The sequence below is a fragment of the Mus caroli genome, chromosome 11, assembly GCF_900094665.2.
Source record: "Mus caroli chromosome 11, CAROLI_EIJ_v1.1, whole genome shotgun sequence".
Taxonomy (NCBI): Eukaryota; Metazoa; Chordata; class Mammalia; order Rodentia; family Muridae; genus Mus; species Mus caroli.
The window spans coordinates 106,863,006-106,887,729 of NC_034580.1; the positions used below are offsets into that span (position 1 = coordinate 106,863,006).

Sequence of the window (24,724 nt, forward strand, 5' to 3'; positions counted from 1 at the left end):
TTAAAAAAAAAAAAAAAGAACAGAACATACAGGTACCACAGAGATCCTGGTCTGTGAAAACAATATAGATCAGAGTCATTTGGAAGGGACATTACAGAGGATGCTCATATAATAAATTCTTCCATTAACATTCTCATGATGCCTATGATATTTTGGATCATCTCAGGTCAACCCTTGATCTGCCATTCTGTCAGTTCTCAGCAGGCCTTGCCTAATGCTTTGTGTTTGGCTGTGAAGAATACCAGCCAGCTGTCTAAAAAAAAATCATTTAATTTCTTAAATAAAATATCCAACCAGAAGTGCGTGGGGGGGCACTTCTGTATTTGGTTCTAAAATTAAATGTTGTCTCTCATCTGAGAGGAAGTAAACATCTCGCCAGTGCCTATGCATGCTTTCAGAAGACAAAAATCTCTCAGGATAACATAGTTCACTTCAGCACAGCCTGGTCAAAGGAAGGGAAATGCATCAGGAAAGAGAACCAGGCTTGAGGATCTGAAGCAGGGGGAACGACGTTTGGGAGGGACGCCCTGTTTACTGATGAGAACTTTAACCACTTCCTCCATATCCTAGGGTAGCCCCAGCAGCTAGAATAACAGGAAGTTCTCAGGCAGGCAAAACATGGCACCTGTGCAGTTTGTTTCAATCAGTCACAAGGAAACTTTCAGCAAGGGCTAAGACTGTGTGAAACAGCAACAACTTAAGCATTTTCGCTGGATGTTGAAAATCTGGCTAAACTTAACATTTCTGCCTGTTATCCATATGAATGTGGCACTGTGCAGCAGTAAAAGGGTTTCTGTTTTGATCTTAGTTTTCTTTAAGGAGTGGTCCACTGGTAGTTTGATTATGCTCCTGACTGTCTGTCTGTCTGTCTGTCTGTCTCTTTCCTTCTTTTTTCCTTTTTTGAAGGTGTGTCACAAGGCTTGAGGAATGGACCAGGGAAGCCTGGGAAGGGAGTGTAATTGGGTGGAAGAAGTGAACTTCCCAAATAATCAATAAAAATATTATGTTGGAAAAAATGTACCAAAACAGGGTTGACACATAGCTCAATTTGTGGACATCATGCCAGCTAGCTACGAATGATGCCCTGGTTCTATTCCTAGGTTCACATAAACCCAGAGTGGTGATGCACAAGGGCTGTGGAGACAGGAGGATTAGCAGTATACGTTTTAAAAAAAAGAAAAGGAAGTTTAATAACATCCAAGGCTCCATAGCAAGTTTGAGTCCAGCCTGCTGTGCATGAGACCTTATCTCAAAGGAAACAAAAACTGCTTTAAAAATAGAATTACTTTCTACAAAGTATGAAGTTTTTATAGCATTACCAGAAGTATAGTTGGCAGTATTTTCATGATCAATGTGTTTCATTTGCATAACTTTAATTATACCTGATACTTGTCTGCCCATTCCTTCTGCTGTGTAGGTTTTTTTAGTTTATCCCCGTTTCCTGTCAATCTTTGAACTACAGAAAATAATTTAATCCCATCCACTCACCCACACCCTAGTAGGCATTCTTCTCTCTAGTCTTTCCATTAAACTAATTTCACAATGATTCTGAGAGCATTTACTTTGCTACTGTTTTAACTGTTTTGAAAATATTACTTCATTTACTTTTACTAAGAGCTATATGACACACACACACATATAATATATATATAATTGGTTTGTCAAGTAATTAAATGTGTATATTTTAAGCTTCTTTTTAAAAAAGGAACCAGACTACTCTCCCAGTAAATAATTGCAATCGTAGATCATTCTAATACTAATTTATTCAGATAGTTATTCTGGCCTTTGAGAAATAGGCATTAAGCACTGACTTTATGTTAATGGTATTTTAAATGACTTAGTAGAAGATTATGATTAATTTATACATCAATAATGGGGTTATCTTAATAATAATGAAAATTATGGAATTTATACTTTATAGTCTATCTTATTTTTACATGTATAAAAAGAATCATTACATAAGAAGTAAGAACAGTACTTTCTATAAGATACAGACCATTAAGAAAACATAGTGAATGAGATTAATCACTTATTGCGCAATCATTTAAACAGATGGTTAGTAACATTAGACTCACTAGGAGAATCCAATGATGGCTCTAATATCGGTGTTGTATTTTTTCCCTATGAATTTGCAGTGAAACCATGAGGGTAAAATGATACCTTCTTCTTATTTACCAAAAGACTTGTTTTTTTTTTAATTAATTTATTTATTATATGTAAGTACACTGTAGCTGTCCTCAGACACTCCAGAAAAGGGCATCAGATCTCATTACAGATGGTTGTGAGCCATCATGTGGTTGCTGGGATTTGAACTCACAGCCTTTGGAAGAGCAGTCGGTGCTCTTAACTGCTGAGCCATCTCTCCAGCACAAGACTTGGTTTTAAAACAAATGATGTGCAAGCGGCAGGGTGTGTAAGAACTTAATTAAGAAAGTTAATCAATTGAAAACATTTTCAGGCAAATTGTAACTTCTTTCATGGGTGGGAGGATCCAAGAAGCCCTTGGCAGCTAATGTCTAGCTGAGAGAAATCATTTTCTTCAGAGATGTCACCACTGGATGCTTATCCCTGCCTCAACCCTCAACTCCACCCCAGGCTCATGCAAACAATCCCAATTAAACCCAGTGGGTCGCAAAAACACAAAATAAGGAGGGGAACTGATGGGAAGAAGAAAGGTTTCAGCATGTGTGAGAGTGTAAAACAGGGTGTGTGCATTCTGATAGACATGTGTCAAATTACCAACAAATTAATTAACGACAGACAGACAAACTTCTCTTTCCCGGAGTAACAAGCAACTCCTCTTTCCTACATGACTTTCCATCCATCCCAGTTATCTATGGCATCCCACATGTGAAAGCTTCCTGCCTCCTCTCGCTAACACCTCTCACTCTGCTCTCATTTTTTGTCATTTAACTAGGGTTCTGCCTTCAAATTTATGACATTTTTTTCATCAAGGCTACTAATAGCATTCCACAGTCAAATACAACTTCTCAATGCCAGGGTGTCCCTCCATGTCTGACAAGATGGCATTCCCTAACCCTGCCAAACTTTCATGGTGTACCATAGCTCACAGTTTTGCTGTACATGGAAGGGTTTTCTCACTTCCTGTTATGGATTCTCTTCCTCGTTCCAACCTCAAATTGGGTTTTGTCCTAGGCCTCAGTCAATGGAATTCTTCTCTTTTCTAACTCTTCTGGCTTCTTGTGTGTTCTCTTCCATTGTCCGTGACTGCAAATCCCAAATGTATAGCACTAACTTCTAGTCTGAATCTTCTGAATTCCAAATCATTGTATTATCTCCTGGCAAGTCCATTTGTTTGAAGAGTGTATACCTATTCCTATACCTATACCTATACCTATACCTATACCTATACCTATACCTATACCTATACTTATATATCTATAATCCTAGGTAAAAATCTACTATTGAGTGTCATGTGTTAAAATTCCTTGTCTCGGGTCTCAGTGAATTCACCAGAATTTACTTGAAAAAAAATTCAACACCGACTAATTATTGAAAATGATGCTAAGCCTTCATTTAAAAAAATGAACACTGGACAGTGAGTAAGTGACTCATTCCTTCTCTTATCCCCAAAGTAAAGAAAGCAAAGAAAACAATCACAAATGAAAACAGTTTCCTGAAGAACATCCAATGTCCTTGGAACTAATACCAAGGTTGTTGATAATTTCTCTAGGGTCACCTACAACCTTGGAACCCATGTAAAATCATGTTGGGCAAGAGGCTGTTTGCCTTTGGTATAGGGTTACATAGTCAGGCAGGGTGTGTGTTTCCACAGAAATCTCTACTGTGACAGTAAGAAAGCCCACACACAAGAAGATCAGACTTGGATGAAGTTGTATGAGCCCTGAGATGTCAACACGAGAGGATTCAGCCTTCTGGGTCAACTCGATGTTTAGGGGGCAGCATGTGGCCACTTGGTAATTTGAGGGATTCTTGTGACTTAACAGGCTCCTAGAGCTGTGATCAAAGACCGAGTTGTAAAGGAGCTTAGAGAAAGGGTATTTCTCCTAGCTTCTTGTTTTCTGTCAGCCTCCGTTGGCAGGCGTCTCTACCATGAGTAGGCATGGGAACCAGTTAAAGAAAGTGTCGATTCAGTCAAGTAACGCTGAGAACTCTGGCTTTTGTCTGTGCTGAATGTGGCCGGAAAGGCAAAACAGAACGAGATTCTGCTGTGGGGTTTCTCATCTCCATGGTGGTAGGTACTGACAGCCTCAGAAGGGGAACAAGAAGAGCCCAGAGAAGAGATCATGAGTTCTGTCTGGGCAGTCGTGTTGAAGATCAAAAGGTCCCAGGGTTTGGATCTGTAACTGAGGTAAGACCTTGCTGTCATGTACAAACTGGTCGAAGCCTGGGCTACTTGCTCATTCATCTGTTCCTTTAAGCTCATTCTTTATAGGGGGAAGCTTTTGTTGGGTACTTGCATCGTCCACGGGCTAGATAGTCATGTTTTGTTACTACACAGTCTATGGCTGGGATTCTTTTTCCTTTTCATATCATCTCTAGGGAGGGCTGAAGCAAACAGACTGAGACAAGTGCCATTTAGGGATTTCTTAAGGGAAGAAAATTCAGAGGAAAGCGAAAAGGGGAGCGACTTGATCAGTGGAATACTAGTGCTGCTTATTGACATGGCTGGTGTGGCAGAAGTGAATCTTTAATTTCCTGTGCAAACAGGCATGAATAAAACAAAGCCATGCTGTATGTTTTTGCCATCCTTCCACTGCCTCCAAGGGACAACAAAGCAACAGGAAGGACGTGAAGTTGTAAGACGATTCAGGCTCTGTACTGTTTTGTCATAATTACATCTCCACTGCTAAAAATGTGGGCACACATTGTTATTAAATGTATGTAAAAAAATTAACTACTCAGAGGTCTTTAGTGACGAGGAATATTCCCTACTTGCCAAACACTTAAATACGCTTTAGAGATTAAAATAAATCACTAGGCTTTTTGCTATTTAATGATTTTCTTATATTAATTATTTTATTTCAATTTTCATATCTGAGAGTTGCTATGGAGTAAATAGCACTCAGGCTACCCCATGTCTGTAATTTTTCATTTCACTTTTAAAAAAGACACAATTAGAATAGTTTGACTGTGGAAATTCTAAGGCCACGTAGGTGCAGGATCATGGATAATGGCCATAAGTATTTTATTTATAGAGAATGTGAGTCTTTGCCTTTCCAAAGTTCCTTTTTTTCTTCTGTGATTCGTATGAGTCTTCAAGTCATCCTGAGAACTCAGAAAAGGCTGAGACAGTGTCTGCAGAGCTTATGGAAGCTTTCTATCCTATCAGAATTGGCTACCTATCAGCAGTGACCTTTCCAAGGTTCTCAGCTTCAAACCACCTCCTTGAAAAAAGCCTTTAACAGTATCTGTCCCTAGATAGTATATAATCTCTGTTGGTATGGTACCTGGCACATAGGAACCACAAACTACGCAGAGATAACTGTTATTAGCTCCATTTTCTCGAGGAGGGAAATTATGGTGTAAAGAGTCACTTGATTCAATAGCTAAACTCAGAGTGATATTCTAACAAATGGCTCAGGTCCAAGCAAGTCACACTTTGTTTGGTATTTGAGAAAAATACCAGGCAATTGTAATTTTGTAATGGGGAAGGTGGAATAAAAGATAAAATAAACAGGTAGTTCCAACAAAAATATCAACTATGATATGTTGCAACCATGGATATTTTGCTTCTTGATAGCTGTGTTCCACCTCAGACCTTCCTCTGCTGATGAGCCCAGTCTCTGCAACTAGGGTTGCAGCTGAAGTCAGAGTTGGTATGTTAAAGTGGGCTGGTATGAGGAAGAAACAGGGTCAGATGGGTTTAGGGCCAGGCAAATTTTCTTCTGTGTATCGATGCAATAAAGAGTAACCATTTTATATTCTGAACTCTTAAGTTGCACCACATTAAAGCATCCATTATTGAATTAATCTAGCCCAGTGGCTTTCTCTATGCCTATCAGGTGGCTTTTTCAGATCAGCCCTTGTTTGACTCAAGTACTTAAGCTAAGCGTATGATTTATAAGCATTAACAGGATCTCTGTCATTCCACAATGCAGTTGGATTTAATTTTATAATTAGTTATGTTTAGGGAGTAAAATAATTAGTCTGAGTTATAAGAAGTCAATGGTTACAACAAGATTCAGATGGGAATCAGTCTGTCCATTGAAATTAACTCTGAATTACTAAAATAAAGGCACTGTTTGATTTGAGAAATGGTGTATTTTCTGTGTTAGATGATAAGAACACAAGAAATCTCTCATAGTATACAGATAAATAAAAACAGGATTTTGATCATTTATAAGAGGCAGTACTCCTAAGGGGATCAGGGGCTCCTGGAGTTCACAAGTTATGGACACAGAATCATTTGTAGTTCTTGAGCATTTCATTTAAGACGGTCTCTTTGTACAGCCGTAGCTAAACTAGATAGAACCCATGATGTAGACCATACTGACCTTGGATTGTTAGCAATCCTCTGCCTCTGTTTCCCATGTACTGTGATAATAAATTACTATGTGCTACTATGTATAGCTCCCTACGTTTTTCCTTAATGGTTGCTCAGAAAATCCCTAATCCCATGTGAACTGTTTCCCTTCGTATTGTTGATTTGCTTTTAAGGTTTGAGCTCCAGGCAGATCACAAAATAAAAATGAGAAAAAAAACAAAAACAAAAACAAACCTCAACTAAGTCATAAATGTCAACATTGATCAAGCAGAAAGATAGCAAGCAGAGATGAAAGGGGACAATTTTGCTGTGGCTATGACAGTAAAGCTCATACCTTCTCGTTTTAAATCAGAAGGTCCAGGTGCTTGAATCCTAATGAACGGATGGGGGTTTTGTAGTATTGTTTCATTTTTAAGCCTCTTGAGCATCCGTTCACCATGGAACAGTCTTCTAATACTGGAGTAAATACTGTGTGCTTGTGAACAAAAACTTTTAGCCTCCTACTGTTAAAAGAGAACTTCAGAGTTGTCTAGCCCAACTCCTCAACAAACGCAGGAAATTCCTTCACAAATCCTTTGATTATACAAATTTCAAACAAACCATCCCAGCATGGTGTCTATTGTTAAAATATTAGTGGCAAAACACTCTTGTTGATATGGGTATTAAACTGTAACCTTGTAAATTCAGCAGGCAGTTCTTACTCAGGCTAACATCGCCAAACGGACTCTGTGTCTGTTGCATAAATACATGGATTTGCCATTTCTACATGCAAAGTATGCCAGCGACTTAGAGCAGAGCCATGTTTTTGTTATCTCTGAAAATCTAGACCACCAAATATAGAGCTTAGTTGATACGTGTTGGGTATTTTTTCCTAAGAAAACATAAGGAAAGGACGAATGTGCCTCGATATATCATCTACAGACCAAAGAAATAATTCCCTTCAAGTCTAGAAGAGTGAAACAATGAGGGATTTTTATTTATTGATTGATTGATTTGGAGTTACTTATAGGAACATAGGAGACTCAAAAGGCAGCTATACTACTTAGAGGTACCTTGAACAATTGATGGGCATCTCCTCCACCAAGAAAGCCCATCTCCATCAATTGCCACATTATCAACAGGCATCACTGGAACCCGAAGAAGGAAAGAGGCCGATGCAAATCTCATGAGCCTTCATGCTCCTTCTGTAGGGAGTGTCAATAACCATGATCTTAAGAGGGTTTTTTTTTTGGTTTGGTTTGGTTTTTTTGTGGGTGCTGATAGCCACTCAGCCCCAAGATAGTGATGAGAATCTCCAACCTAGAAAAGAAAAGCTGTTTTACTATAATGCTTGATAAAGATTTTAAACACAAGCGTGTATATCTTCAATAGTTTCTCCTTCGCTAATTCTTGTATTATTTCCATCTTTAAAGTGACAGAGACCTGTCTTTAAAAACCCAATAGTGCCAATAGACCTTTATGTGTAAAATATCCCTACTTACACAACTTTTCATTATTTACACTGGAAATTGATTTTGAGTTGAAATTGATCAAATTCTATTCTTTTTCTTTCTCGGTTGAATAGTTAGTTGCCTTGACTCTTCTGGGAAGATGCTTGTTTTTCTCTCCATTTCCCTTTGTTCATGTCTCAGAGTTTGTTTGCTCTTTATCTGGGTTTAACTCAGATGAGCATTTAGGGACTAGCTCCTTTAATTTTCCTGCCCATGACCTCTAATCCCCACAGTTGAGGCCATTTGATCTCACATGTGGTCCTCTCCGCTCTAGGTTCTGAGCTGAAGTATTCCAAGACTTATCAGCAAAGCTCTGTAGCCTATCTCTAGGGATACAGCCAACATTCCTTGCAGCTAATTCTGTCCTGAATCTAAGCCTCAACTTAGGAATCAATGCCTAAAGACAACTTAACAATAATTTTACCTCTAATAGCTTCTTATCTCATAACAGCTTAAAGTTGTAGTGACATCACAGAAGGATGAGTGTGTCTTACTGCTAAAGTTTCTCATAGCACAAAACTTAAGCAATGGGATGAAATGAGTTCTTTATACTCCTTTTCTCTTGCTAGTTCCTGTTGATCCTGGAAAGCCTACCAAGCCAGTTAAGCATGATTTCTGTACCCGAGGAAGAGGATGATATTGATGCCCGGTTCTCAGGGTTATTGGGAGAATTAAGCATGTTCCTGGTGATGAAGTTTCTGACACTTAAGTTCTTCTCTGGCTGATGATTATACCATACTCCCATATATTACATACATGGATATCTTAGACTCACCTGCATACCTAGGACCTGTGGTATGTAATGCTTGCAGGTCTTAATCTTCATTATGTGTAGTGAGTCCTCTAAATTCCTTAACTATATGTTCTTCTTTCCTTGTCCATTAAGCTAACTAAAGACCTGTCAAGTTTTGTTCCATATATTTTCCCTAAGAAGGTGCATGAATTTTGTCTTTCAATATCTAAATTTTCTGTATGCCCAGTGAATATCCTTCAGTGTACATTTCATTGCCCTCCAGTGTGCTGGCAATTATATCATCTATGAATCCAAATGCTTCAGATCTGTAGCTCAGAAAAGCATTATTCACTTCTCCTAACAAGAGTACCCCTTCCTCACACCAGTGTGCTCAGCTTTCTAAACCCACATGCAAGATGCCATGAAAACTGTGTGTCATAACAAGTGGTTCACCAGCATCAGAAGTAAATTCTCAAAGATAGACTCAGATGACTGCATTCTTTCTATACGCTTTAGAGACATTGTCTTTGGAGATGGTGAAAATGTCTCTCTTCAGGTTATAACCTAACCTCCAGCTTTATTTATTTCAATTGACAAATAACAAGTCACACACACACACACACACACACACACACACACACACACACACTCGCACACACACACTGTGGGACAACAATTTTTTCCATAAGTTTTGTGATAAGAGCATTTGAAATCCATTTCTTGGCAAATTTCAAGCACTAAACTACATTGCTTGCCATAGACATGACATTGTACGGTAGGTTCATAGATTGTATCTTTTTCTCCTAACTAAACCTTTGCATGTGCATGTGTGCACATTGAAGTGCATATGTTTCTGATGGTGTTGCATGTGTATGTGGAGGTCAACATCTGGTATCGTCCTTTATTGCTCTCCACATTTTACTCTGAGACTGCATCTCTCTATGAAGCCAGAGCTCACCAAGTTGGCTAGGCTGGCTAGCCCATAAGCTGCAGGGATCTACCTGTCTCTGGCTCCCAAGGCCTAGGATTCTAAGTGAGTGCTGCTACTCCTGGCTTTTTCTGTGGGTGCTAGGGATCTGAGCTCAACCCTTTATGTTGGCACCAAGGGCTCTATTGATTGAGACATCTAGCCAACCTCATTAAGTAATCTTTTGTGTCATTTGACCTACATAATCTCAGGAATTCTTCGTTCTCTAATTTTGTCTGACAGTGTCTCCTCAGTTATCTGTTAGGGTGTAAATTTGTTTTATTTAAATGATGCTAGGCTGACACTGACAGAGAAAACCCTAATCAGTCCAACTAAAACATTATTAAATATAGCTAGAAGGTATACAATACAATTTGAGAATGTCCGTGGAAAAGAAAGGCGATTATCTTCTTAGTTTAGTGAAAATGGCCTTGGCTAGTCACAGAAAATCTCAGATTATGTGGAGGAGGACTGAGATGTTAATTGATTTACTTCTTAGTTGAAACTCACAAGTAAAGATGAATGAACCAGAGGCTTGATAGCCCAGGGACCTAGGATAAAACTAAACATGACTGGCAAAGAAATGGTCAATGAAATGATTCCTAATAATATCCTGCTATACTCATTCACTGGAACATACCACAATCATCGTCAGAGAGGCTAGTTCCAGCAACTGATGGGGGTAGATGCAGAGATCCACAGCCACCAAAGATTAAGCTGAGTTCAGGGTACCCCAAAGAAGAAGGGGAAAAAGAACCGTAAGATCCAGAGAGGTTGAGGACACCCCAAGAACACGCCCCACGGGATCCACTAAGCAGGGCTCACAGGGGTTAACACAAATTGAACCAACAACCAAGGAGCCTATAGGGGTCTGAACTAAATACTGGGTATATATGTTATAGTTGTTTAGTGTTCTTATTGAACTCATAGCAGTGGACATGTGAGGGTGTCTCTGACTCTTTTGCCTGCTTTTGGGACTCCTTTTCTCCTACCAGGTTGCCTTGTTCAGCCTTGATATGAGGGTATGTGCCAAGTCTTAGTGTAACATGTTATGTAAATGTCCCATGTCAGATTGACTTTCCAGGAGGCCTGCTCCTTTTTGAAGGGAAATGGAGGAGTGGATCTGAAGAGAGGGGAGGAAGGGGAAGGGACTAGGAGGACTGAAGTGAGGGGAAACTCTGGATGGGATGTAATGTACTACAGAAAATAAAGTGGTAAAAAAAAAAGAACCAGTTTTGCATCCTTCATACCTACACACACACATCACACATGCATATGCACATGTCATACACATATAAACACACCATGCACTCATGCACATACACACACACATGCACACATGTTTCTCACCCATACCCACATATACACCCATATCATATACACATACATGCATATACACACATACACACACATCACACACATGCACATGCATACACATGTCACCCACACATACACATACATACACATATACACATGACACAATATACACATACACATATATATATATATATACACACATACACATGTACATATATACATACAGCCACACCCATGTCACATACACATACATACATACATGAACATATACATTCACATACACACATTAAACACATCATATACATACATGTTACATATACATACCACATGTGTGTATTTTATTGACCATTAATTGTTTTTAATGTTTTTTAAATACTTTAAGTATGTTCTTCTTTTACCTGCATGTACATGTGAGTGTGTATATGTGTATATATATATATATGTTATGTGTATATATATATATAATGTGTATGTATATGCATATATATATATATGTGTGTGTGTGTGTGTGTGTGTGTGTGTGTGTGTCTTTATTTAGCTCAGGTTCATAATTCTTCCATTTCCCAAGTACAGAGTTACAAGTGTGAACCACCATACCCCACTCAGTTTTGAGTCTTTGTGACTAGGCACGGTTCATCCATGAGATCGAAACGACAGCCTGCAGAAGGGATCCATAGCAAGATAAGGCTGGAGACTTTGAATGTGGGCAGGAGGAAGCTTTCTCCTTGCCACTTTCCTCAGGATACCTGATAACATCACCCACATTGAATTGTTTTTCCCATTGTGTTCGGATGTTTTGGCTTAACTCCAAAGGAGTCCTGCCTCTCATCCAGTCACTGGTTGGATTAATCTCGCATGTGAAAACACCGTCCGTAAAAGGAAATCAGTGGATCAGCTACCAGTGATAACGCTGTCTGGGGTCTGGACATCCTTTGCCCTCTCTTGCCAATCTTTAGATTCTTAATGATTTGATCCACTCATGGTTTGTGAGCTGATAGCTACTCAATGTATATGTGTATACTGGTGTAGTAGATGCAGCTCATGCAAGCTGAAATATCTTGCCACAGCCTGGTACCCAGAGATCGAAGAACAGAATAGAATCTGTTTGATTCTAGGAACCAGGTTCAGTCCTTATACACAAAAGACTGACTATGCCAGGGTGCCAGCACTGATCTCTTTGTATTGTTTTTGTCTAGTTAGAGAGAACTGGATTGCAATGCTAGTTTTTTTGGCACACTCTTTAATAAAACTACTTCATTTGGTTTGTAAATAGTTAATTGCCAACATATACAAATATAAATACAATATAAAATATTATGGTATACAGGTAGGTTCTGGTAGTGCAACCTTTAACCCCGGCACTTAGGAGGCAGAGTCAGATGCATTTTGCCTGGTCTACATAGTGACTTCAAGAACAGCCAGGGGTTACATAGTGAGGTCTCAAAAAACCCAAACAAGAACAATAATAGTAACAGAAAATTAAAAGGTGCTAGTCTCATAAGTGAGGGTTCTCAGTGCTGGATACATCTCTGCATCATACCACAGAAATGGGATTATAAATTCTGTGCTGACTTCTGAGCAGTCCTTTGTAAGGTTAGTCCATAGGTACCGGCTTTATTTGTGTTCTGTCCAAGAACAGAGGAAAGAGAGGAATAAATAAAATACTGTGTGTGTGCACTGTGGAATTTTTGTGGCCCTAAAGAAGAATATCTTTTTGTAGGAAAATTGATCCAAATAGAGGTAATCACATTAAGCAAATTATGCTAGTCTCAGACTGATAAGTATTTTTTCATATGTGGTTTCCAGCCTTTATATGGGTACATAGCATCTCTCTCTCTCTGTCTCTCTCTGTCTCTCTCTCTGACTGTCTCTTTCTGTCTCTCTCTGTCTCTCTCTCTGACTGTCTCTTTCTGTGTGTCTCTGTCTCTCTCTGTGTGTCTCTCTCTTTGTCTCTCTCTGTCTCTCTGTCTCTCTGTCTCTTTCTGTGTGTGTCTGTCTCTGTCTCTCTCTGTCTCTCTCTCTCTGTCTCTCTGTCTCTCTCTCTCTCTCTCTCTCTCAGACATGAAATAAATCTGTCTAGGGGGACAAAAAGGAGCTGAAGGAAGAGAGAAGCAGGGAGAAAAGGGATGATGGATGTTAATTCAGGGATTTTCTACGTTTATGCTGTGTTAGGCACCACCTCCCTTCTCCTCCTTGAAATACAGTACATGTAGAACAAACATAAAATGAAAGCTTTGTAACTTCAAAACAAGGATTTATTAACACTTTCATTGTATGATTATCATTTGGAAGTCAGAGTAAGGGGCTAGGCACTGAAACCATAAGACAGGATCAGAAGATTTGCTGAGGTTGAGGGCAGTGTCCTTAAAAGCAGAAACAGGCAATGATGAATTTTGATTGGCATCACCAACAACCTACAAAGCTGTACCACATTGCTGGGTTGTAATTTTTGACATCTTGGCCATCATTGATTATACACTGATATTTGATTAGTGCTATTATATAGAACGAGAGTAAAATCTGCTCTGGGAAAAAGAGAAGAGCAGCAGCCACAGAGAAGCAAGACCGAGGGTATCTGCCGCACAAGGTAGTCTTCAAAGAGAAGACCTTCCCAGGATGGGAGGTGAAGACCAGCCTTGCTCAGTGGAGTCAGCAGACCCATGTTCTTGCTGTGTTTTTGCAGCTCTGGGAGAGAGAGATGGGATCCAAGTGAAAATCCCAGAGGCTGAGGGGGTGATAGAGTCAACTTTATAGTTCTTGGCTTTCAAAAGATTTTAGTGCCATTTAGCCAAATATGAATGGACAAAAGCACAAATATTTTCTTAGCCTGCTATGTGTCCTTTTAAAAAACTGTTTGTGGATGTGGGAGCTGGCATGGGAACATTCACAACCAGCTGGAGATCTGCCGTGGAGGGCTGGTTTCTAATTGTGTATGCATGGTCTTACACATGCCAGGCAAGTACCTTGCTCTTGAGCTTTGCCTCAACTATTCACTTTTTTTTTTTTCAATTAAGGTCTCCACTTTGCTCCTTCTAGAAAGTTACAAGAGAGATGCAGGAGCCAAAAATTCCAGTGAAGTTTTACGTCTGAGAAACAGTAGCATCAAAACAGTGTTTCTTCCTCTGCTCCTAAATTATATGAATGAAAAAAACAACGATAATCAAAAAATAAATTTAATGTATTTGTCAGTTATATTTTGAGCCTCAAAAGAATTTTCAGACAAATTATTAAATGAACTTCTTGCAAATAATATTCATCCCACATTGATGCAAAAATGGCATTTTTGGCTAAGTGATAGCAAAATCAAATTTTATTTCCAAGGGAAATACTTGGTTCGTCTCTGTGTCCTTCCCCAGGTAACATCAGACCAGGTGTGGTGGAGGTGGGAGGGGAAGCAGATGGACTACAGTTAAAATTGTTGTACCTAATCTTTAACACTGTTAGTAGCTAAATGTTTCTGAAGTTTCAAAATACATTAGGATTTGTTCACCAGATTGCTATGTTGTGTAAATTCTTGGTGGAAAAAAAAATTTTTGATTGGCATGCTGAAAATGCATTAATTTGAGCCAAGCATCACACAAATTTTCATAGGTCCATTGCCTGCTGAATGAATTAGACTTAGGCATTAAAGTTTAAATTTCTAAGCTGCTTTCTGCTCACCAATTTACATTCGAGGTGTTTATCTGATCATTGACTTAAGAGAGGGAACACAATGCCAGTGTGAATCACCTCCCAGGTACACGAATGGGTGTTCTATACAAACACAATGCAATTTCTAATTATTTTCCTCCTACAGTTTATCTATGTATGGCCATAACTTCATTAGCTAGGGAAACAGAGTTAATCACATAGGCACGATGTTAAGATGCACACTGGAGTCTTAGATGCTGGGAAGGTCCCAAGCATATTTACCTTTCTCTTGCCTGGAGCTCTATCCTTGGCTACTATGGTCCTATTCTCCCACAAAGGTCTGCCTTTTGAGAGAGCTGTTTAAACAGAACAACTCAGGGAGATGAAGTTTCTTAGAGGCAAAAAGATTTGTCCCAATCCTTAGTCCACACCATCACAGACACAGTTGAATATTGATTAAGTTGAAAACATGAAACCATTTTTGTGGTTCTTAACACCACTGTAGGCATAAGTACGTTTGGCTGTGACACAGATGCTTAAGAGATAGTTTTAACCCTTCACATGCAGACATAATTGAAAAGTGCCTGTATCAAGCCTTACCCTGACTCTCTAGCTACCAAAATAATGAATATTCCAACCTGAGAAACACTGGTACCAAGACATATATCACTTGCCTTTCTAAGGGAAATAGCACTGATTCGGGTTGTCACTTCATGCACACATTCATGAATAATGAATTCAGACCTTCAAAATCAGGTCAGGCTGGGTTAATCTACAGCTCCATCATGGGAATAAAACTATGATGAGAAGATAAAGCATAGAAAATCAGATTCGTGGAAATTCGAGAGCCCATCAAGTGTATTTTAGTCTTTCCATCTACCTAAATCATCTGTAAACTATTCAGGGGTCATGCTTCCCACCTAAGCAGGCTTCAGAATGCACACACTGATAGAAAGCCAATCCCAATGGCTAACAGTACACAGCATACAGAATCCTCAAGAGATTATGGATCTGGATCATCCAGAAGAAGTATCTTATCTCGTATTTTAAGGTCTCTCCCTTTTCTGTATCCATGGGAGAAATGGGAGTTGAGCCAACAAACGATAACAGTTGCTTAATCTTCTTCCCCAATAAAGATGTCCTGACTTTTCTTTTTGACAACTTAAAACAGAAACTGAATCATTTAAAGGTCAGAGAAGTTGTAGACACTATCCAGGGAGTTCCTGGTCCACAAGCATAACACATCTGTGATTCCCGGCAGATGCGGCAGACTAATAAATAGCCTTCCTGTTGCCAAGGAGGACAGTTCACAGGCCCTCATCACAAACGAGAAAATAGTAACAGAGACACGGGAGTTCAGTTTCTGTTGGAATACCATTCATTCTGAACTGAGAAGGTCAAAGGTGGTGGCCACATGTGCTTTCCATAAGTTACGTTTGTTTGGGAATGCACTCTTAGGTCTAATCAAAGCAGCTTTCAAATAAAACGGTCTGGAATCTATTATGGGTCAGTCATAGGCAACCTGGCATTGGAACCACAGTGAAAAATGCTTTTTTATCCTTGGGAGTATGGGGGGGGGGGGGGGGGGGTGAGTGCTGGGTACCACATGATTTCTATTCTTAGCAATCCTAGGACTTCTTCTGGACGGTTCTGTCAAATCTTCCTGAAGACAACAAGGCTTCAAAGTCGCCCATCTTAACATTCACCATGGATGTGCTCGCACTAATGGCACCCAATGCTCTTCACATAAAAATCTACACTTGAATATGGTGATGTTCTGCAAGAGATGACCTTGATTCGTGTTATTTGACTCACTTGAAGGAATTGTAGCTACAGGCCTTGCTATTGAACCTGCACTGAGTTCCATGGTCTTTGAGGACAGGTTCCATAGCACAGCTCCATGTTCTGTTCAGAAGGGCTAGGAGTCCCCAAAGGAGCAGGCAGGTGAGCAAGCAGCCACTTAGCTTAGAAAGGTTAATGCAAAATCCAAAGAAGTGAACAAAGAAAGAAACAAATTCAGTTCTGGCCATCCTAACCTAGTCTAAAAATGCCAAGGCTTCCCATGGAGCCCTCAAACACTTGAACTCAAAATCTTACCTTTCCATAGCTAGTCTCAGTAAAAAAAAAAAAAAAAAAAAAAAAAAAAAAAAAAAAAAAAAAAAAAAAAAGTTGTGGAGATTGGAATCCTAAGGGTGCTAAGTCAACCCCAGAATTTGCAAGGGCATGGACTCCTCTGGGAATTTAAAGGCAAGTTATTAGAGGACCACACATTTAAACACACGGCGATGCCATCCTGCATGTGGCTTTGTACAATAACAGATTGCATTAAGATCCATTCACTAAGAATTGGCTAATTTTGACTCTATAGACAAATTCACATCTTAGTAACTGAGATTGGCATTTTTCCACTTCCCAAGCTTTGGAGTTTCAAAGTCTGTCCTTATAGACTACAATGCCCTAAAGTTACCCAAAGGGTTTTAATGTTATTTATTAAATGTATTAAGAATAAGTTTTTAATATTTTATTTCTTAAGATAAAAGATTCTGAAAACAGACTTGCCTCTCTATTGAGTCAAGAATTAGTGGTATTAGCAGTTTAATAGGGTCTGGCATGGGGAAGGTAGGAATGTTGATACTGAAATAGACACATGCACTTCCATGACTCCTTAGAACCAATGCTGCTTTTATGTAGCCCTGGTAGGTTACCGACAACTTTCATGGGTTCCTCCATTCTTCTCAGTGGCCAGATCAGATCAACTCCCTCTTCCCCCAACCTCTGTGTTTCAAAGGAGATCTGGTTTTACTTAGAGGAATTAAATGTCACTATATTTGTTTCTGTGAATTGTTCCAGCAAAAATTACCGCATCGATGTCTGACTTTAGATGTCTGTAAGGCTGTCTGCTTCTCTGAGCTATTTATAGCCTCCTTTAAAAAAAAAAGGTCTAATAAAGGCTTAGGGATTGCTATTCATTTATATTTTTTATTTATGGAGCCTCAGAATTGGTAGGTTTCAAATTTTGAACTGAAAAATACCTGGATTTCTTTTTGCAAAGGATATGTTTACTGTAAAAATTCTCTCTCTCTCTCTCTCTCTCTCTCTCTCTCTCTCTCTGTGTGTGTGTGTGTGTGTGAGCATGATACAACTGAGTAGCATATGCACATGTATGATAGAGCAGAACATCAAGTGTCCTGATGTAGCTAGCACTCTGCCTTATTCCATTGAGACAGGGACTCCCACTGAATCTGGATCTAGGCTGATGACCAGCAAGTCCCAGAAATCCTCAAGTCTATGATCCCTCCAACCACTGTGCTGAAGTCAAAAGTGCTTTGAGATGTTCCAGGCTGTTTTCATGGGTTCTGGAATCTGGACTTGGGTTCTCAGGCTTGCATAGCAAGCAGCCTACTCACTCAGGTATCTCTATAGCCTCTATTGTAAAATTCAAGGTATATAAATATACAAATGACAAATATAAGTAAAAAAGAGAATAAATAAACATACTAAATTCATAGGGTGACAACTTATATTTCACTGTATATTACACCTGTCCTATGTTTAAATACATTAAAATTACATTGTTCAAAAAGTTTGTGTTTGGGCCAAATCACATGTTACGTGTTTTCTTGTGTCACTTTTAATGTTTACAGAGTAGATGTGATTCTGCTGGCTACCTATACAAACCCATGCTTAACAGATGGTCTGATAAAAACCAAAAGTCACTGCAAACAGCTTTTTGTTCTGGTGTGATTTTTGTGCCCATCCATGATAAACTTTTAGAATGAAAATTTTAAGTAGAATTTCTAGAATTAGTCCATATTTCTGTAATTTAGATTTGCATTTTAAAAAAAATTTTAAGAATTAAAATGTAATTATATCATTTTCCTCCTTCCTTTTCTCCCTCCTATTCCTCCCAGGTGGCCCTCCCTTGTTCCCTCTTAAAGCTACAGCCTATATTTTTTAACTATGATATTTATGTGTGTATATGCAAATATATGTACTTATATCTGCATATATGCATATTTATCACATACATGCATATATGTGTATGTGTATATATAAACATAAAATTGGCTAAATATATACATACAACCTGATGAGCCCATTTGCTGTCGCTTGTGTGTATATTTCCTGGTCTGAACTCTTGTTACTAGATATCCAACTAGGAGGCTCACCCCTGGAGATTATTTCTACCACTCTAATTGTATAGATTATTCTCACAAATAGCTAGCTTTCCTTCAGAAGTAGTTCCAATAAATGTATATGTACACATATGAATGTGCAGATTTAGACATATCTCTATGAAAATTTAATAATTTGCATTGGTTCCAGGAGTATCCTATTTCTAAAAATTCAGTGATAGACCAACTTACACACCTCTTATTTTCCAGTTTTTTTAAAACTTATTTAGAGACATATTTGGTAGAAGTTTTTGAAGTTTGTCTTCAAACTTCCTATGTAGCCACGTGTGACCTTGAACTTCTGTTTTTTTCCACTAATAGGAAGATACTAGGAGTATAGGTGTGCATCATTACACCCATTTTATGTGATGCTGAGGCCTATAGTCGTTCCAAAGAAATGTGTGAACAGATTTATTCTTAAATTTATAGATTGAGAATTAAAGAGTGAAAAATAAGGATAATTGGGATTTGGGATTTGGAATAGTGTCAGGATTGATAAGGTGCTGATTATTTTCTTTGATAAGAAATAATAATGTCCTTCCAATGTTTGCTCACTCAATCCACCAAGCTACAATTAGTGAGCCCACGCCTGCCATGTCTTGTATTAGCTATAAGTGATATAGGGATGGAAAGATGAATGAGGTGCTTTCATGTGGGAGCTTACAGTCTTTCCCATGGTGCATTCTGGTCACCAACTCAATGATGTATTAGGGCAACAATCTAATCACATATTAGAACAGGGTTGGAGACACTTCTATGATAAGCCAAAGACTGAGACTGTAGACCTCACAGATTGCATGTCCTTTGTGACAACTGCCCTTCGTTGCCTGATGTAAGGCAGGGAGATTACCCTTCTTAGAGCAGAATCATGGAGTCTATGAAATACGATAAGCAAACTAACACTAGAAAGAGTATTTGCATGTACTGGACAACCCAGGAAGGGTAAATGCCTCCCTTCTACCACATATAGAAAATGGGAGAATTCCAAAGATCTGTAAATGAGGAACTAGAGTGAGCCATTAGTTATGTTGCTGGTAAGCTCTGAAATTTTTTTCTTGGGCTCAGTGTGCATGTCTAGCATACTGTCCTGGGATAGGAGTTTCTCTTCCCTACTAATGAAACTATTTGGAGAGAATCAGTGGCAGCTAAGTCTCCCATTTCTGAATAGATTAGGATGGTCTATAGAAAACTGTATATGGGGTCTCTGTCCCCCAGACTAGTATACTTCATATTAATCAGCACATTCATGTAGTATATTGGGAGGTGGCACCTCTTGAACTAATGCTGAGTATGTAGGCAACACACAATGTCTACACTGTTGTCTCCATTCCAGTCTGAGGGTCACAGTTCCATGTTAATGAAAAAGAATATGTGTGGCTGAGAAATAGCTCAAAGAGCAAAAGTTTGCTTCAAAAGCACAAAGAACAGACTTCATATCCTCAGCACGGAGGAAGGGTACTCAGAGACAGCTTTCAGAGAGAAGCTATCCAGCCTGTAGCTTCAGGTCCTAAATTCCATGACAGATCTTATCTCAAAACAGAAGTGGAGAAATGTTTATGAAGGTATCCCATTGTCAAAATCTGACCTTCATCCACAGCTGAGTGCACACACACACACACACACACACACACACAGACATGCACACACACATACAGACACATGCACACACAAGCACACACAAATGCACACATACATGCGCACACACAATGTCACACATGGAACTGCACACACATAGATAAACAATTAAATATGCTAAGAAGGGCTCCTCCTATTGAAGAATAGTGAGAGATAGGTAGGTAGAGGTAAGCCACTGGCAGTCTGTGTATAGATAATGCAAAACACTTAAATCTCAGTGGGAAGATTGTTACTCAAACCAACACTGACAGGTTTGGAATCTGCTTTTTACAAGACAATAGCATGGAAAACAAAATAAGGAGACCTATTAGGAGGCTTTCATGATGGTCTACTGAAGACATAGTCCGTTGACGATATGAAGATTTTGAAAAGAGGGGCAAACAGTGAGAAAAGGCATTCCATTAACTGGAATCTGCTGATAGTTTAAATGTTACTAAGGAAACTGACTAGACTAACGTTCTCCCCAATGGAAGATATTTTCTGTGTGTATTGAATTGATTTTTCTAAATGCTTTGCTATTTTTCAACCAACCAAACTTGTCACTGGTTGATAAAAAGGTGAAAAACAATAAAAATATTTCAGCTAAGGGAATCCAAGAATGGTTGCAAGGAACTCTGGGGAAAAGTAAAAGACCAGGCAAGATGGAATGGAGGAGACTGTCCCCTAAGAAATGGTAGCCCTTCTAGAACACTTCAGTGTGTGCTGCCTCACCACTGGCCCCAAGCACTGATCTCAAATAATAGCCTCAAAAACTTTATGTAATTTCTTTAATTCAATTTTAACTGTGAAATTCTGATTGATTACTCTTATATCAGATGACTCTGCTCCAGCAACATTATAGTGAGTGGAGGCTTCTTTGACATCTCTTGATTCTTCTCTCTCTAATCCCTGCCCCTGTCACAGAGTTGTCTCTTACATCATTGGGTTGTAGAGCTTTTGATGATGAATTTTCTGCCTCCTGTGAAACAACCGTTTGTTCTTACTTAGTTCACATCATAGCTTAATCATCCATCTCTATAGACTAGGTGAGGACTCACTATGATGCGCGATTGGAGTACAGACACCTGTTTAGGTTTGGAAATTACAATAAAAACTGAATACTCATGGAATCAGTGACTTTTCCATTCTCTATTCATGAAAACCTTTTGAGAAATATCAAGTGCTATTCTTAAAATTCATATACATTCAATAAAGCTAAATTATTTGTAATGTGATATTATTTTGCTAATGTGGTGAAAGACAAAGGTAGATTCCAGTCTTCAGTCTTCAAGTTCCTATCCTTCACACACAGTTACATAGGCTTGCGTTGTTGTTTCGGACAGTGCCCACAGCAGCAGGAGGTTTTATTTCAGGTCTAAAATGTTCCCTGGGAGAAAAAAGCCAGAGACATGTTTGAAGGCAGGTGTTGTAGAAGCCAAGTGAAACCAGGTGAAAGAGAGCAAAAGCCTGTGTTCAGGGGTGAAATGCAGATGAATTCCTGTAATATTTGGTTCCTGTGAGAACCAGCTCTTCAGATTCATGTAGAACCATCAGCCAAAACAGCCCTATAAATAATGAGAGCCTTAACAACCAGATAGTGACTAGGTCTTAGAGAAACAAAATAGTATGGAGAGCCAGGTCTGTTCGGAAGGATTTTACCTGGGGCAAAGAGTAGAGAGCACAGAACCAGAATGACAGCTTCTGAGTCAGAACCTTTCTGGTGGCCCATGTCATATAGCAACTTCCCTCTTTGCAGTTCCTTCTGCACGGTGACATATACTGTTCCTTTTCCCTAGAAGCTATCAGTGATGTAAATTGTCTCCCGTATCACTTTCATAGCCATTGTCTGTGAAACCCACAAACGTAAACTCCCTACAAATAACAGGCTGCCCTTCAATATTCACAAGTGATTATATCTGGTATATAGTAGAAGTCACTTGAGTAGACTCTCAATGGAAATTTAGAAGTCATAGGAGAAATGCTTTCATTACACAGCAGAGATTGAAATGTGTCTTTTAAAGGGACATCTGATCTTATCACAACTGGCTTCTGTACCTACCTCAATCCAGATCAAACTGAGGTATAAGCAACCCAGGCTAGCATCCAACCAAGGCAGGGATGGGCTACCATCCAACCAAGACAAAGATGGGATAGCATCCAACCAAGACAGGGATGTACTAGGATCCATCCAAGACAGGGATGGGCCGTGTATTATGAAGATAAGACCATGAAAAACCACAAAGATTGGTTTTACCCCAGGTATTCTAGACAAAAAATAAGGGCAGAATCACCTTGAGAATTTCTTTTTAAAAAATTGTTTTATTTATCTACATTCCAAATGTTGCCACCCTTCCCAGTGCTCCCTCCAAGAGTTCTTCATCTTCTCCCCTCTCCCCTTTGTTTCTGAGAGGGGGCTCCACCCACCTCTCACTCTCTACTTCCCCACCTCACTGCCCCCCCTTCCCTGGTGCATCAAGTCTCTACAGGATTAGGCACATCATCTCCCACTGAGACCAAGCAAGGCAGCCCTCTGCTACATATGTGCCAGGGGCTGTGAACCAGCCCATGTATGCTCTTTAGGTGGTGGCTTAGTCTCTGGAAGCTCTCGGGGATTCAGGTTAGTTGATACTGTTGTTTTTCCTATGGGGGTGCTATCCCTTTCAGCTCCTTCAATCTTTACCCCTAACTCTTCCATGGGATTCCTGACTTCAATCCAGTGGTTGGCTGCACATATCTGTATCTGTCTCAGTCAGCTGCTGGTAGAGCTGCTCAGAGGACAGCCATGGTAGGCTCCTGTCTGCAAGCACAAAATGACATCAGTAATAGTGTCAGGGTATGGTTCCCGTGGGATGGATCCCAAATTAGGCAGGTCATTGGATGGCCTTTCCTGCAGTCTCTGCTCCCTTTTTATCCTTGCATTTCTTTTAGACAGAAACAATTCTGGGTCAAAATTGTTGAAGGTAGTTTGGTGACCCCATCTGTTGAGTTTTCCAACTTTGGAAGCTCTTGCTTCTTTTTGGTTGTTCTCAGAAAAAGTAACAATAAAAATTCTCAAATTGAGTTGAAAGAGTATGTGTTGTGTGCATGTGCCAATATGTGCATATAATGTATGTATGCATGCATGTACGTGTGCATATATGTGTGTACAATGTGAAAAGGACAATCTCCCATATAAGATATTTGTTATGAAAAAATTTTGCTGGCTTTTTGGGCTTCGAGGAGCTAGTGGAAAGACAGAGAAGGAGCTCTGGTGGTGTAGTGGTAAAGACAGTGGAGTTACCCGTGAATTTACCTAAAATTGTTGTCTAGGAACCACACACGATTTGCTACTAACATGCCAGAAGGGGATTATTTTTTGAAAGAATGAAAATAAATGTTCTGACATTTTACAGTAAGAAAAGTACCCTCCCATAATCCTTATCCAGGCACTGACTACTGCATAGTGACTCTGTACCTGTAACAGTACATGTTGGCTCTACATCCTTTATTTCATTCAAACAGTAACCCAGTGACATGGGCTACATCTTCCCATATCATAAGTGAATACGTTAGATTTCAGAACAGCATCTTATACAAGATGTTCTTGGAGTAGAGGATAGACCTTGAACTGAAGTCTGTCTCCAAACTTAGGGTTTCCCTGTGATAACCCTCTACTCCCCAATATACACTTAGGCTGTGCAGAAGTCATACAAAGATATTGTAGATCTCAGGTATCCTGCCCTATCATTCTCTACTCTATTCTCTTCTGGAAACAGAATCTCTTGGGTAACTTGTATCTCCCATGATCCTTCTCATATAGTGATGCAGTTATAGGCATGTGCAAGGACATGCTCAACTTTTTATGTGAGCTCTGGCTCCTGAGCCCTCTTTTTTTGCTTGTATAGTCATTTCTCATACTCATACATCATACAGGCTTTAATAGTGCCTGTTAGACAATTCCAATTTCCATAACTTGATTTTAAGTTAGATTGTTTGTAATTATATACCATTTTTACTTTAATTTTGATTTTAAAGACATGTTGTCAGTCTAGATGATAAACTGTGATATTTCAGCATGTGTATGGAATCAGTAAAAATCCAATTATCTTTAATGTAATGTTGACATCAAGAAAACTAGAAAACATGTCCTTGTCTCAAAGTTTGTGCTTATTTATAAAGCAGCAAGGCAGTTGGGCTGATGGGGCAGTGTAAGCATACTCACTGTGCAAACCTTGTGACCTGAGTTCCATCCCAGAGATCTGTGTAAAAAAGCCAGGGGTGGAAGCAGCAACTGTAATCCCAACATGCTTAGCAAAATGAGAAGTGGAGCCAGGCGGTGGTGGCCCACGC

General features: G+C 39.3%; 1 protein-coding gene across 2 annotated transcripts in view; it reads left to right on the forward strand.

Moving 5' to 3' along the window:
- Kcnj16 (potassium voltage-gated channel subfamily J member 16) overlaps positions 1 to 24,724 on the forward strand; it is a 59,709-nt gene that overhangs the window by 25,279 nt on the left and 9,706 nt on the right. Inside the window, exon 1 of one of the 2 annotated variants that reach the window (XM_021178273.2) lies at positions 4,218 to 4,333. The exons of the other annotated variant lie outside the window; for it this stretch is intronic. The gene's annotated coding sequence lies outside the window, so the exon portion shown is untranslated. Of the gene's footprint in view, positions 1 to 4,217; positions 4,334 to 24,724 lie in introns of those variants that run through there. 2 annotated transcript variants of the gene reach the window in all.